At 44.9% G+C, this 13117-nt stretch overlaps 1 long non-coding RNA gene across 3 annotated transcripts in view; it reads left to right on the forward strand.

The window, feature by feature from the left end:
- LOC120903379 overlaps positions 1–13117 on the forward strand; it is a 137812-nt gene that overhangs the window by 1211 nt on the left and 123484 nt on the right. For all 3 annotated transcript variants that reach the window (XR_005739588.1, XR_005739587.1, XR_005739586.1), the window contains exon 2: positions 26–608. This is a non-coding gene — a long non-coding RNA (uncharacterized LOC120903379). The remainder of the gene's footprint in view (positions 1–25; positions 609–13117) is intronic.

The raw sequence follows: 13117 nt of genomic DNA on the forward strand, positions 1-13117 counted from the left end.
AACGGTGGGGTTTTGATTTGAATAGATCGCGGTTCCCGTTCGCCTCTGTGCGTTCCTTCGTTAGTGTTTGTGTATGATGTGTATGTGTGTGTGTATGTGCAAGTGTCTATGTGGTGTGGTATAAGTGATTGATCTTCCACCGGCAAGGCGACAGCAGGAGATCAAAGATTAGAGAAGAAAAATCGTCTCCGCTGGATACGGTTTGTAGCGAGGCAATTTCCCTTGCTTGCGTTTTCTGGAAGGCAATGTGAGAGTGAAAGTGAAAAATTCTCGTTCCTTCGCTGTGGAAAGAAAAAAGAAGAGAGTTCAATATATTCAATCAAAGGAAAGGTTATTTTCCCCTCATTCCGAGCAATCCTTGTGTGCAGTGCTGTGATTCTGTGAGCGTTTGCGGCTTTGAAAAGCAAAGGGTTGACGAAAATAAATCGCAAAAAAAAAAAAAATCAATTCAAATTATTAAATTAAGGTGTGCTTTTTGTGTAAAAAAGAAGAGGCCAGTTTCAAGGTTGCGAATCAGCTGGATATTGAAACACACTTCAAAGTACCGGATCCTAACATTCGCCCTGTGGACAGGGAAGTTCTTCTACTCTCAGACGTCAATAAGAAAGGTATGTAGCTAACTGGAATCCCTTCTCTTGCACCATCAAACATCGAAAGGTTGAAAGATTCTTTTTAATGTCATCTCCAAAACCAATTCTGCTGGAATTAATTACACTGAAGCTTAGTTTCTTGAACGTAAGCCCACGATTAGTTGGACATTTTTCACACCAGAGTAGGGTGTAGTTTTTGAGTCGTGGGACGATGCTAGATTTGCTAAACAGGTGTCCGTCCTCGCCTGTAAAGATGTTGGTTAGCTGATTGGGTCTTCCCTGGGATGTTGGCGGTGCAACCCACACACTCATGTGTGCCGCATGTGTTTGCAACTTAATCTTAACTATGAAGAATTATGGTGCCCTAATCCCGGTGCTGCCCGGTGAGTTCCAACAACCGGGAACTTTACAACCCAGGACGTGTCAGTCCATTCATTGCTGTTTGGACTTTTGCCAGATTGGAGGTATCTGGGTGGGTGGTGTTTTGGAAACTTGGTCCTTTTTAGCTCCACAAGAAATCTTTCAACCGATCTCAATTCCAGAGAAAAACTTCCCTCCCAACTTGTTTCGAGTTTCGAGTTTCGAGCGTGTCATTCTGCTACAGATGTGTAGAAGTAACTCTCCTTCTGCATATGTCGCTCAATTGATTTCAACTTAATGCTGAATTAATGGTCACCTCCGTGTAGTAAGCACGTGTAAGGCTCGAGGGTGGGTGGACGCACTCTTTGCATGCCGATCCACTGAGTCACTGGCGTAAATTAGACACTATGTGTGACTTGCGCCACCCAAGTCTCCGGTCTCCTGGGAAGTAACTTGTGCCTGGACAGAAACTTTATCTACCACTTGCGATCGACAGGGAGTTTGGTTTAATGGTCAGCCGTTTTCATGATTGATGGAGCATGCTTTAAATGCTACTTCACTTTAAATTACACCCATACAATGAAACGGACACTACCACAAACTCTACCGTACGGTGAGGGGTGCGTTTCCCCCTGTTACACCACAATTTAGACGTTTTGTTTTAGTTTAGTTCCAAAGTTAGTAAATACACACATCTAGACACCCTGGGACCCGGAAGACACATACACACACACACACACACACACACACACACTTACCATTTGAAACACATTTCAAAATGCCACAGAAAACGGAAAACTCTCCCTCTGCCTGGTGAAACTGTGTGCATGCAAACAAGGCTACTTTTCCCCGTTCCTTTTTGCTTTGCGATTGTTTTGTGTTGATTAGTTTAGCCCAGCGTTGTGTACGAGTGCTCCTTCTCGGGAGCTAATTGGAACGCCCCGTTGCTGTCAGAAGAAGTTTCCCGGTCCCGGGATGCGGTAGAAGAAGAGTTTCTTCCTCCCATCCGTGTCCCAGTGTTCGTTCGTCACCTCACTTAACCGGCTGGACGGTGGGCATATTGCTACCGCGTGTCCTGGAACCGGTTAGTTGGCCGTTTGTTTTCAAAGGCAAAACTTTGCTTTCGAGCAGTGGTGTTGAAATGTGTTAGTGGCGATGGGTAGTTGTGAGTTGCAAGGGTTATAGGGCGGGGAAACTCCATTAGGGCGCAGACTTGTCAAACGTATGTCCTTGCAGCTCTCATATAATGAACGTCAGGAGCGATAAAGCAGTACGTTTCGTTATAATTGTAGAATTGTAAGTTATAATACTTCAATGACCTTAATGTCTAGATTGAAGAGATCGTTATTTTTCCCAGTTATTGTGGTATACGTCTCAATTAAATGCTATAATGAAGCTTTCAGAGCAACAGTCACGTGTTTGGACACAGTTTTAAGGGCTACAAAAGTATGATGTATGGTAGTTTTAGATAGCGGAGCAACATATTAACTTCAATTCAATGATTCATAGTGTTTAAAATGTTGAAAAGTTACGCGTTACCAGTGATTAAGACTTTAGAGATAGAAATAATTACATCTTAATTTTGAATACAACTATTAGTAGACGTGTGCTGAAATAATGAGGAGTTTCAATCAAGAGGCAATCATGGTACCTACAAGAAATGAAGTTAATTCTTCATATCTTCTCAATGAGTTTCAACCAAACGATTCTGTCCATAACATCAACACAAAATTTGTTTGACAACACTGCTTTCTAAAAGCTTCCCTGGTAATTCGTTGCATGCTGTTTCTATTGCTAGAATGCAGAATTTTTGTTCCACGCAGTTCCCAAGCTGTGCAGAGTACCGTACATTCGCCAGAAGAGAAAATGGAAGTAAAACTTCCCAACTCCAGTATACTAACAAAGCGCTTGCAAAACTCCTAGAACAGTGGTTTAAATAGACTTTTTACTCCTACCAATGGTCTCCATTAACTTGGACCAGCAAACTGCGAGAAGTTGTAACTTGATTCGTCCACTCGTCAGAATGACGACAATCGCTCACATGCGCGCTGCACCGCGTGTGATGCAGGATCTTTCCCATTTGCCACAGGAAATGCCGGCAGCAACCTGTTCGGACGGTCGTTGCAAACCTGTGCTGCCAGTTCCGGTTGTCCGGTTGACCGGTTTTCGACCAGTGCATTCGGTAATCGAACCGAGCGTGCACAGACACACACTGCGCACTATTTCCAATTCTTGGATTCAAATCCAATCCGTCCGAGGTAGGGTCCATCATCCGGCGGGGTCTATCTGACTGGCATGAAATCTCTGTGGTTTCATAAAAGGCATCGGGTGTGTGAGAAGTTCTGCCGAGACTCCGTAGCTTGCAAAATGCGTTTCATATTACGCGTGTCTTTCGGACACAGGCAGACACAGATCTGCTTTTCGGTTTTCCGTGCAAGAGAGATCAAATGCGCTCCTGCGGCTTTGAGGCATATGCCCCAGGAAGCGCGTTATTCAATGACCTGTCAACGGGTTCGGGTCGTTACTTAGAAACGCCGATAATGTCAACCATTATGGCGGAGGGCATGATGTATTAGTTTTGAAATTGGAGCTAGCGATGAGCTACAGAGCGTGGCAGTAGGAACAAATTGGAATGGTGATAGTTGTCAAATCTCGCCAGAGCAGCGCTGATAAGAGATGCACATCTGTCATGCGAGATAATAAGGGTTAGGCTGATAATGGTCCCAACCATAGTAAGGAGTGCATGAAGAATGCGGTTTTCAGCAGTTAGGCTCTATCATCAGAATTAATAACAGGGTACGGGTTTCACACAAGAAAAAAATGAAAATAAATGTATTTGAGTAGCGCTAACTGCGGGTCCAAGAGTAAGTACAATCATAAACAAACAATTTTTATGTAGTTGCCAACCTAAAACAAACAACAACAAAAAACATTCTTCTGAGCCGCATTTTTTGCTGAAGGGACCATCATAGGTCGTTGGTTTTTTTGTTTTGCTTTGCTGTTTGAAAGTAACGATGATCACACGAGCTAAAAAACGAAAACCTCTCTTGATCGGCAGAAACCCGAGCAGGAGCGCGGGATGGTGTGGATAAGAAAAAGTGAAACAAGCGACCGAACGAAACGGAACAAATATTGCCTTAATTACCAGGCGGGGGCCATCCCATCCTCTCGGCAGGCCGAGCGCGACTTACTTCTGCCTGGCCTGGCGCGCGGCAAACTCGCGTTTAAGAGGCTCTATCTGTTTAAAGATTTTTAATGACCTTTTAGCATGACATCGCCTGCGTCTCCTCCGCGCTCTACGTGTCGCTTTTCCCACGAGACGCAGGCCACAGATGAACAGCTTATCACACACTCACATACACATTCACTCACATATTTACACTACACGGTCGATTCATCGTCACTTCAACCGACAGTGGCGTGTGTGTTCAATGTGGTTGCAGTTTGCGTCTTACAAAGAAAAAACAAAAAATTGGCTTCATTTTCCCCGCGCGATTTCGCTGTTTCCCGCGTACAGTGGAGTCAATTTCTTTAAAAGGTCGCATCTGTTTTACTCCGGTTAAACGCGCTGCTGCTGCTACCACCAATTTCCACCGGGGGGCTTTCGGAAGAGATATGGAAGGCATGATATGGATGGTTTTTTTTGTTGTTATTGTATTCCCTCGCCAGTATTCCTGCAAGAGGGTAGATCATTTACGCGGGATGACGAAAAAGAATAACGTACTGTTTTTTTTTCTCTATACTTCATCCCATACCTTTTTTTTGCTGTTGTTTGTGGAGGGTTGTTAGCTCCGAGACATCTTCCCCAGGGCTCAGGTTCTTGAAGGAATGTGTTGAGAGGCTGGCGAAACAAACCATTCCGCCTTGTTGCGGTGGAAGATTTATTTGAGAAATTCGGTTCCTTATCGCGCACCAACCACCAGACATCACCGCGGCGACTTCGTTGGGTGACTTTATTGATCGTTAAAAAGAAAGGGAACGAACTTGAGAACTTGGATGGCAGTGCGTATGGTGTGTCTGTATGTATCAAAATGTACCCATTTAATTACGCTATCATTTGTCTTTGTGGACAATCATTTGCGGTTTGGGAATTTTCTTCAGACGAGACAAACACATTACAAAAAAAGTTGATGCATGTTGTGCATAGTCTTGAATGATATTTGAAACACAAAAACATGTTTTCCCATTATTCAAAAGGCATAGAAAAGTGCTGTAACTGGGTTCTTGATAAATGCTATTGATTGAACAAAAATCCCAGCCTATCCCAGGACATTTGAAAATTGGATCGGGCTGTGCATGGCAAGCGGTGGAATTAAAATTGCAAAGGTAATTTATCGATTCCAAGCTAATCGGGCTTCCGTTGGCAGGGGTAGTGAGGTCGGCTCAGTTCTAGCCAATCCATTCCGGTCACTGAAGCCGAGGTGGTGTTCCGGGCGCACACATACATATACCCGACACCGACATTAGCTGCAATACACACAGCTGGTATTTTCGTTTTTGCAAACTCCCGACAGTCCATACCCACTATGTCCAAGAATTGGTTTGAGCTACTACTAGCTGCACAGCTAGGTAAACACACATGTGTCCTCTCTCGTGGCTCTCGTACTATTCTCCGCATCCCCTGACTGGTGTAGGACGCTCCCGTGTAAGCAGGGCAAGGGTTAATTATTCATCAGTTTATGGGAATTACCTAACCCTACCTACCTGTGGGCTTTAAAGTGCGCCTGCAGCAGCCTTTTGCCGTTCCCCAACTTCAGTGGTTTGAGTTGTGTGGCCCCATACCAAGATTATTTCTCCCGAGGCAGCAGCAAAACTGTTGTTTGGTCAAACGGATTTGGCTTTCCCAGGGTGTGGTTGTGGTGCGTTCCAGTAGCTCCACTTGTTTCACTTTTGGTTAATATTTGAGAATGTTTGCATGTTGCTTCGCTTGGTCGAACTAGCAACTCTCTGCTACGAGCGTGTCTGCCCGTAGTTGCGTAAAGGTTGTACCGGGCAGCTTATTCCAATCCTCCGAAAGAAGCATTGATTATATTTCTGTGTGTTGAGTGTGTGTTTTTTTTCGTTGTTGCGCTCTCTTCCATAGGGAAAGTCTGCCGTGTGGGTATGATTACAGGCTACCTTCCAGGCTGGCCCAAGAATTGCATAATCCTACCGGCACTTCTGGCTACCGCTGCTGGCAAAACGCAACCGTTCCAGGTTTACGAAAATTTGCCCACGCAGCTGCTTTGTTTGGATTAACTTGCAAACCCTACGGGCAGTGGAGGATTGAGGAAGCGGCCAATTTTTTGCGGCTCCTCGCAGGCTAGTTACAACTCGCTCTAGCCCCTTGGGGGAGGAGGTTTTGTGTGTTATGCGATACCCGACCGGCTCGAGGCGATCCGAAGGCCAAAAGGCTGAGCCGGAAATGAATTCTGGGCTCACCTTTACCACTCTATGCTTCTTGAAAATGATATCGATTGGCTTACGGTGGTGGAGTCTGTCTGATCGCTGCAGTACTAGCGAACCGATACATTTCTGGACATTTTAGCCTGGCCCCTTTGGCAGACGGAAAGAAGCTAGCTGAGGCTTGAGGCATTACTTTTGGGCATTTTGGAATAGCGAATGATATCGTGTAGCAAAGGGGAGGTTTAAACTGGTTCCAATTATTACTCTCGTTTATCGCTTACCTCATCATAGGATACGTATTCTGAAGGGTAGGACGAATGATTGTTTTCGGAGTTTGCTTTCGTACGGATTAAAAGGGGAGCTGTAATACTCTGGTTTTAATTACATTGGTTTTATGCCGATTAGAACCCACTTGTAACGCTTTGTTGAAGATGAAATAGACTTCATCATTGCAATATTGTTGGATTGGGAAAAGATCTAAGCTGCAGTTTATATGGGTTGGTAATGAAGTCTTTGACATTTTCAAAAGGTTCTCAGTGTGTACATTGTAATTCACAAACCTTCAAGAGTTAATCACCGCTTAAGGTAAGATGTCTGAATGCTTTGTTTCCTCTAGAATTATTGGCAATTCATTTTAAAATGAAAGGTAAATGCTTTCAACAAAACTGTCCGATTAAGAAATTGGAGTTAGAAGTCTTGCCTCTCATTCATTGCCATTCATTCAAACTCCTTTTTCTGTACTTCTGTGCTTGACATAACGTGATATTCATTACACATTTAATGTTAACTTCCATTCAAAAGGTGTTCAAGTATATTTTACTCTACTTGTTTGATCGGATTTCCTGGGTAGATCCTCTCCTATCTATGCCTTAATTTCAATTTGGAATCTCATTGTTTCACGTTATAATCTTCATCTTAAATCATCTTTAATTTGGAACATTTCCAAGATCTTTAAACTTCAACACTCTTTAAACGGAGAATTAACTGCACCAAAGAGCAAATAAACCTCAGAGAAAAAAAAATCTGAAAAGTCCTAATAAACCGTACGGATGTCATTGGGACTCGGATCGAACCCAGCCCGCAGGGGTGGTAAACATTACAAAAACGAAACAAACACACGGAGCGAAAGCATAACGGGAAGGCTGTGGCTACAGAGCACCAAACTGTCGGCGCCTCGTACACCCAAAAGTAAACCGATCGCTGAGAAGGGAACGACGCAACACAAACGGGCATGGGGCTCCACGGTCCAGGACGATTGGCTTGTTGACAGATTCGGCTGAGTGAGACTTTTTACCTCCCTCTCCCACTCCCGCCAATGTTGTTTGTTAGCTGTTTGAGTGTTTTTTTCCCCCATTTATTTTTCCATCTTTTCCGATCGCTCAAGACATCAGTTTTGAATTCTTCCAGTCCATTGCTCTCACGGGGCGTTCGTCGTGGTTGAAGCATGGCTGAAGAAACCCGCCGACGACCTGCACTGATTGACACCGAACAATTGACCACACTTTTAAGCTTCTTCGAAATCCAATCCCCCAGGCCGCACTCCAGTTTGTGACCTCACCCCCAGAGAATCCCCCATGGGAGGATTCGATTACATTCTCTCAATCTACTCCAGGGGCAGCGTACAGCATCCCTCACCCCCTCAACCTTCAACGCGTTTGATATGATTCGCGCTGATTCGATGGCTACGATAGCGGCGAGAGCTTTTTCCCCCGTTTTCGGTCCAGATATGGTATGGTGGTGCTGCATGGTCGGTTGGAGTTGGAAGAAGGGAAAGGACCACCACCGGCTGCTCGCCCGCTGCTCGATGATTTTGTCCATCCGTCAGCAAAGTGTTGCCTGGGCTGGGGGCGCTGGGCTGATCGTTAGGGCCGCTGTGTAGTTCCCTCGGTGCAAACGTGCACGAAGATATCATTAATCAAAATTAAATTGTTTCGGCCCGAGCAGCGCGCACTACTCCCTGGTTTGGATGTTGCTTTATGTTTGTGCCTTTGTGCTGTGTTTTTTGCTTTGTTTTGGAGTTGGAGAAGGAGAATTGGACAAGATTTTTTTTCAGTTTCGTTGCTGGTTTTGTTTGGTGCCTGTCAGCAGGCCCCTGTCACCCGTGCGGCTGCTGTGAGTTTCGCAGCAGAACATGGTTGCGATGGTCCTCCATGACACTCCCGGTCCGTTATGATGCGGGTCAGCGAAAAGCTGAGCAGAGAGAGAGAGAGACGGAGAGAGAAATCGGTGGCACTGTTTCATTCGACTTTTCTGTGGGTGAGTTTTTGTGTGCGTGCGTATCTCTACTGATGGTGATTTCCACCGTCCGCTCTCCTGTTCTTCGCAGAATGCCCCGCATCCGTGCGCAAGAAGCATAAAAATGGGATCATCCAAACCAGCAGATGGATGACGGTTCGGGATCAATCGTGGCCGGATCGCCGACACGGAAGCGCCCGGCATCTATCGAAATGCCCTTCGATTATTGGCTTTCCCTGGCTCTGCGGGCCTCTTCTCTGACCGGTGGTGGATTGTTTTCTGTTTATCGATGTTCCGGGTCCGAAAACGTCCGCAAAACAACGAACCACGCCTCCCGTCACTCCCTTTCGTCGGAAGCTGGCACCGGCAGAAACATTGTTTTCCCTTGTGTCGCCCTACCCCACACGCGGATCCTTACACGCTTGTTAGAGCGAAAGCGAGAGGACTGTCCATCCAATCATAAGGGGCGCTTGTGTGCCTTGTGGAAAGGCGCACGGTGGACGCGAAGCGTAAATGACAAGAGATACACTTCCGTTGTTATTGTTTTTCTTTCATCAAGACCCTCCGGCCCGGGGGGACCGCCAGAACCCGCATTGTTCAATTGTGTGCTCGCTAGCGCTCTGGCCCGGGTGTTGCCCGGGATTGCGGTGCTGCAAGGTGGCACGGTGTGGTGTTTATTATTGTTGGTCTATTTGTCAAATTTCAAGTCCGAGCCTGGTTGGTTTGTTTTGGCGACTGTGGGAGACGTGTGGGAGACGGAACACGGCTAGAGCCAAACATGGACATGTGGAGGCCCAGCTTGTGTCGTTTCGGACACGATGCTGTTGTGTTTCGGATGCGTGGGGACCGCTACAGACCTGTGAAAATATGTGTCGTTAAAAGAGATTTTGTGTGATGTGCGCGTTGCTTTGGCGGTGGGGAATTGAAATTTGATGTTTCTTTTATCTTGATTATGGCTAAAAGACATCTCTTGGCAACGGAGTCGTGAAAATGTCAAACATGGAATTTGGTGAATTTTGAATAAGTTATGACGCAACCGATGAACACGGACCAACTGTGACTGAATCAAACCCGTCTGGGAATATTATAATTAGCAAAGGTTCTTGTTGTATAAAGCCCATTAGATGCGATACTATGCTCAATGAACTCTCTCAATTGAGGATGCCAAAGTGTCATTAGTAGGCAATTTGACAATCAATTGAATTCAAGGTATGCCAAAATTGACTTGAAATAGCGATTTAAAAGGGTTTAAAAAACCTTCTCCATTAAAAGTGTAGCTCTTGTCTTTCTTATTGATCCTGGAAAAACTGTCCAATTTTGAAGACGTTAAAGTCTTCCGATAGAAATTTTGTTCCACAATTAACAAATCTTCAATAAGAACCAGAGTTGTCTGATTAGGAGCATTGAAAACAGTTCTTTATTTCTGATGTGTGGTATTTCCAAGAATTAAGAAAATTAATTGATTACAATTTTCTGGATATTGGAACCTGCATAACCACTATGTCTGTGAGAACTCAATGCTCAAGAACTCTGTCTACGTTGGAGTTACCTGGAATTTGAATTCAATATTTCATGCATGCATGCATTTGTCTTAGGTTAAACCTGCAAATGCTTACTCATGCTTTCAAGACCTCTCAATTTTTATTAAAGATCAATAATAGTTATTGGACTTAAATGAGATTGTGATACATCTCTTGGACAGCGTTTGGTTTTTCAATATGTTGAGCCACATTGTCATAATAGCGGGAATTCTTGGAAGTGCACATACTCCGAATCATTCTGAAGTAGGAATAAAGCTTTCCCTGCCATTATGTCAATAGATCTAATGCTCAGATAATGTTCAATGCGTTAAACATGCAGCTGTACTCGTACCGTCCAACACCGTTGCGTGATTTAATATCACTTCAAAGAAATTTTTATAGCAAATTGTGTATCACCAAACTGCACAGAACAGTTGGCTTGAGGGATACGGCACAAACAAACCATTTCCTCCATCGATTGTACGTTGAAATCGTGCTCATGATTGTCAAACTATTGTGCTCGCGGTAAGCGCTAGAGAAATCTTTGCGTTCGTAACAGATGCTTGATTTCCTTTCGGCATGGAAACTTATCCGAAAAGGTCAACCACGAGATGCCTAATTGTAGCTCGTTTCGGAAGAGAGCGAATTGGCATAGGTACTTACTACACCCGGCCCGGTGTTTCCCCGTCCCCGGCACATTCCGTCCCTGCAGCCGTTGGATGAATAAGTTCAAAGAAAATTCCTGCCAGCTTGCGTTAAATAGTTCGGTGGATCGCTTTCAATGTGCGGCGGACCGGGGATCGATTCCGTAAGGCCTGCCCGGCGGAACCGCGGACGCAGATGAAAAGTCGTGGACGCGGTGCATACTATCGACAACAAAGCGAACCTGGGGGCTCGAATCGTGAGGGAAGGAACGGCATTATAAATGCCGCCACCGGATGGTGCAGTGGTGGAAGGGCACCGGGAATGGAAATCCAACATAGTTCCGTCCATTCTTGTTCAATATCTTTTGTGTTGAATTTTATTTTTGGAGGCATTCCTTCTTTCCTGTTCGCTGCCAGCAGCCGCAACGCTGGCCGTTGGCTGCTGTCTGATTTAATTTGATTTGATTTGATTCGTAGCCGTGTGTTGTTGTCATTGTTCCGTTTCGTTTGGATTAATGCGCACGAACGTTCTCTTTTTTTGGTTGGGAGGAGGTTGTACAAGCTGTTGGACCTTTGTCTGGAGTCGTTGGTGCACTTGACAGAAATCATAGCTGTTGTTTGGTGTTAGACTAAATTGATCATGGCTTGAAACGGTGTTCAATAATTAGCGGCTATGTTTTTGAAAAGTCGAATCATATTTCTTGAGCGACTTTGCGCTGGCTTGAACGAACGAAGGGAACAGAAGGGAGTTGGTTGGAATTGATACCAACTTCTCGATGGAGTGAGTGTGAGCATAACAAGTCAACGGAATAACGGAATGCCTTCGCCGTTCTGCACAAACGTCGGCAGTGAACGATTTCTTCCAGAAGATATAAATCAACGGACCTGACGAAAGGATGCCGTCAAGATGATACCCGCGTGATAACGTCTCGGTTCCGTCGAGTGCGATTCCGATACCTCGGGACCACGGTCATCTTTGGTTGCTGCCTGTCTCCCTCGCTCTCACTCTGGGCAAACCATCGACACTGTTGATCGATGAAGCCAAAGAACTTGCGGCACGAGATGCCCACTCTGCCCCCTTTTCGTTTTGGCTTTGCCATGTTCAAAATCGGCCAATTGATTGGTCAAGTTAAGAGGTGGTGAGGTTAGGGCTATCTCTTTTTTTTTTTGGCGGATGAAGAAACGAGAATCGATGAAGTGTCCGAGATAGCCCGGGATACCCCGGCGGGCATTTCAACAAACACGGGCGTGCGCGCCCGCACTCACTCAGTGCCCGATGATCCGGCGGCCTATGAGTCAACACATTTTCGCTTCATTCTCCCAATTCTTTCCAATCGTCCCGCTTTTCATTCCTCACACACACACACACGCTTATGACAGACGCCAAAGTGGGGAAGAGGGCAAGACCGGAGTTTGCAGTTATCTTGTGCCCCCATAGGCTTGAAGGGTTCGCTTTATATCAGATTAAACCATCGTGATCGTGTGGAGGGCCAGCCAAGTGTTTCAAGGGAGTTGGTGGTCGCTGTTGATGGCTTTTAGAGGGTTTTCCGCCGACTTTCATCGTCAACGTCAGGGGATGCAAACGAAAAAAAAAACAAGATACTCTCCAGACATCATCTTGGCGGTGATCTTGTGACGGATTGTCCGGATGAGGGCGGCAAAGGAAATGGGTTTTTTTTTTCATTCTCTCAGCTAAGCCTTTTTAGGACACTCCCAATGCCGCTTACAACGGTAAGCGAGTTTAGCAGTACGGTGGTTTAAATTTAAAATAAGTTGGTATGTTTTTGTTCCTGCAGACTGGTGTTACGATTGATCTAGTTTCGTAAGATCAATTTATTGTACAGGCGAGCAATTGATCTTTTAATATCTTCTACTACTATCAAAAATTGGATATTAAAAACTACACTAGTGCTTAGATTGAACCCACAGTAGCTCTCGGACAGGTTTCACCTGTCAATTCTAGGATTAGTATTTGCTGTGAATATCTTCCTTGACTTGTGCAGGTTCGAGAATAATTCCAGGACTGGAATTGATTATTGGTTTATGAGAAATTCAGAACAAGATTTAGGATCTTGTTTCTAACCAAAAAAGGTCGAAGGTCAGCTTCAAGAAAGATGTTTCGGATGAAGTAAGGAACAGACCAGTGACTGAAATAATGACCTTTAATGTAAATTGTGTTTGATATGTGACAGCACCCAACCAACCAAACAATAGTCCATCTAAGTTTCCTCCCTGGATAGGTATGTCTATTCCGATATAAGTTAAATAGACATGCAAATATTGTCAATCACTCAGTGAAAGGTGTTGTAGTTAACACTCTTCAAGGATACATGTGTAGTAAAAGAAACCATTATGCCCCATGCACCATTCCTACACCGTTCTG

The sequence above is a fragment of the Anopheles arabiensis genome, chromosome 3 (assembly GCF_016920715.1).
Source record: "Anopheles arabiensis isolate DONGOLA chromosome 3, AaraD3, whole genome shotgun sequence".
Lineage (NCBI taxonomy): Eukaryota > Metazoa > Arthropoda > Insecta > Diptera > Culicidae > Anopheles > Anopheles arabiensis.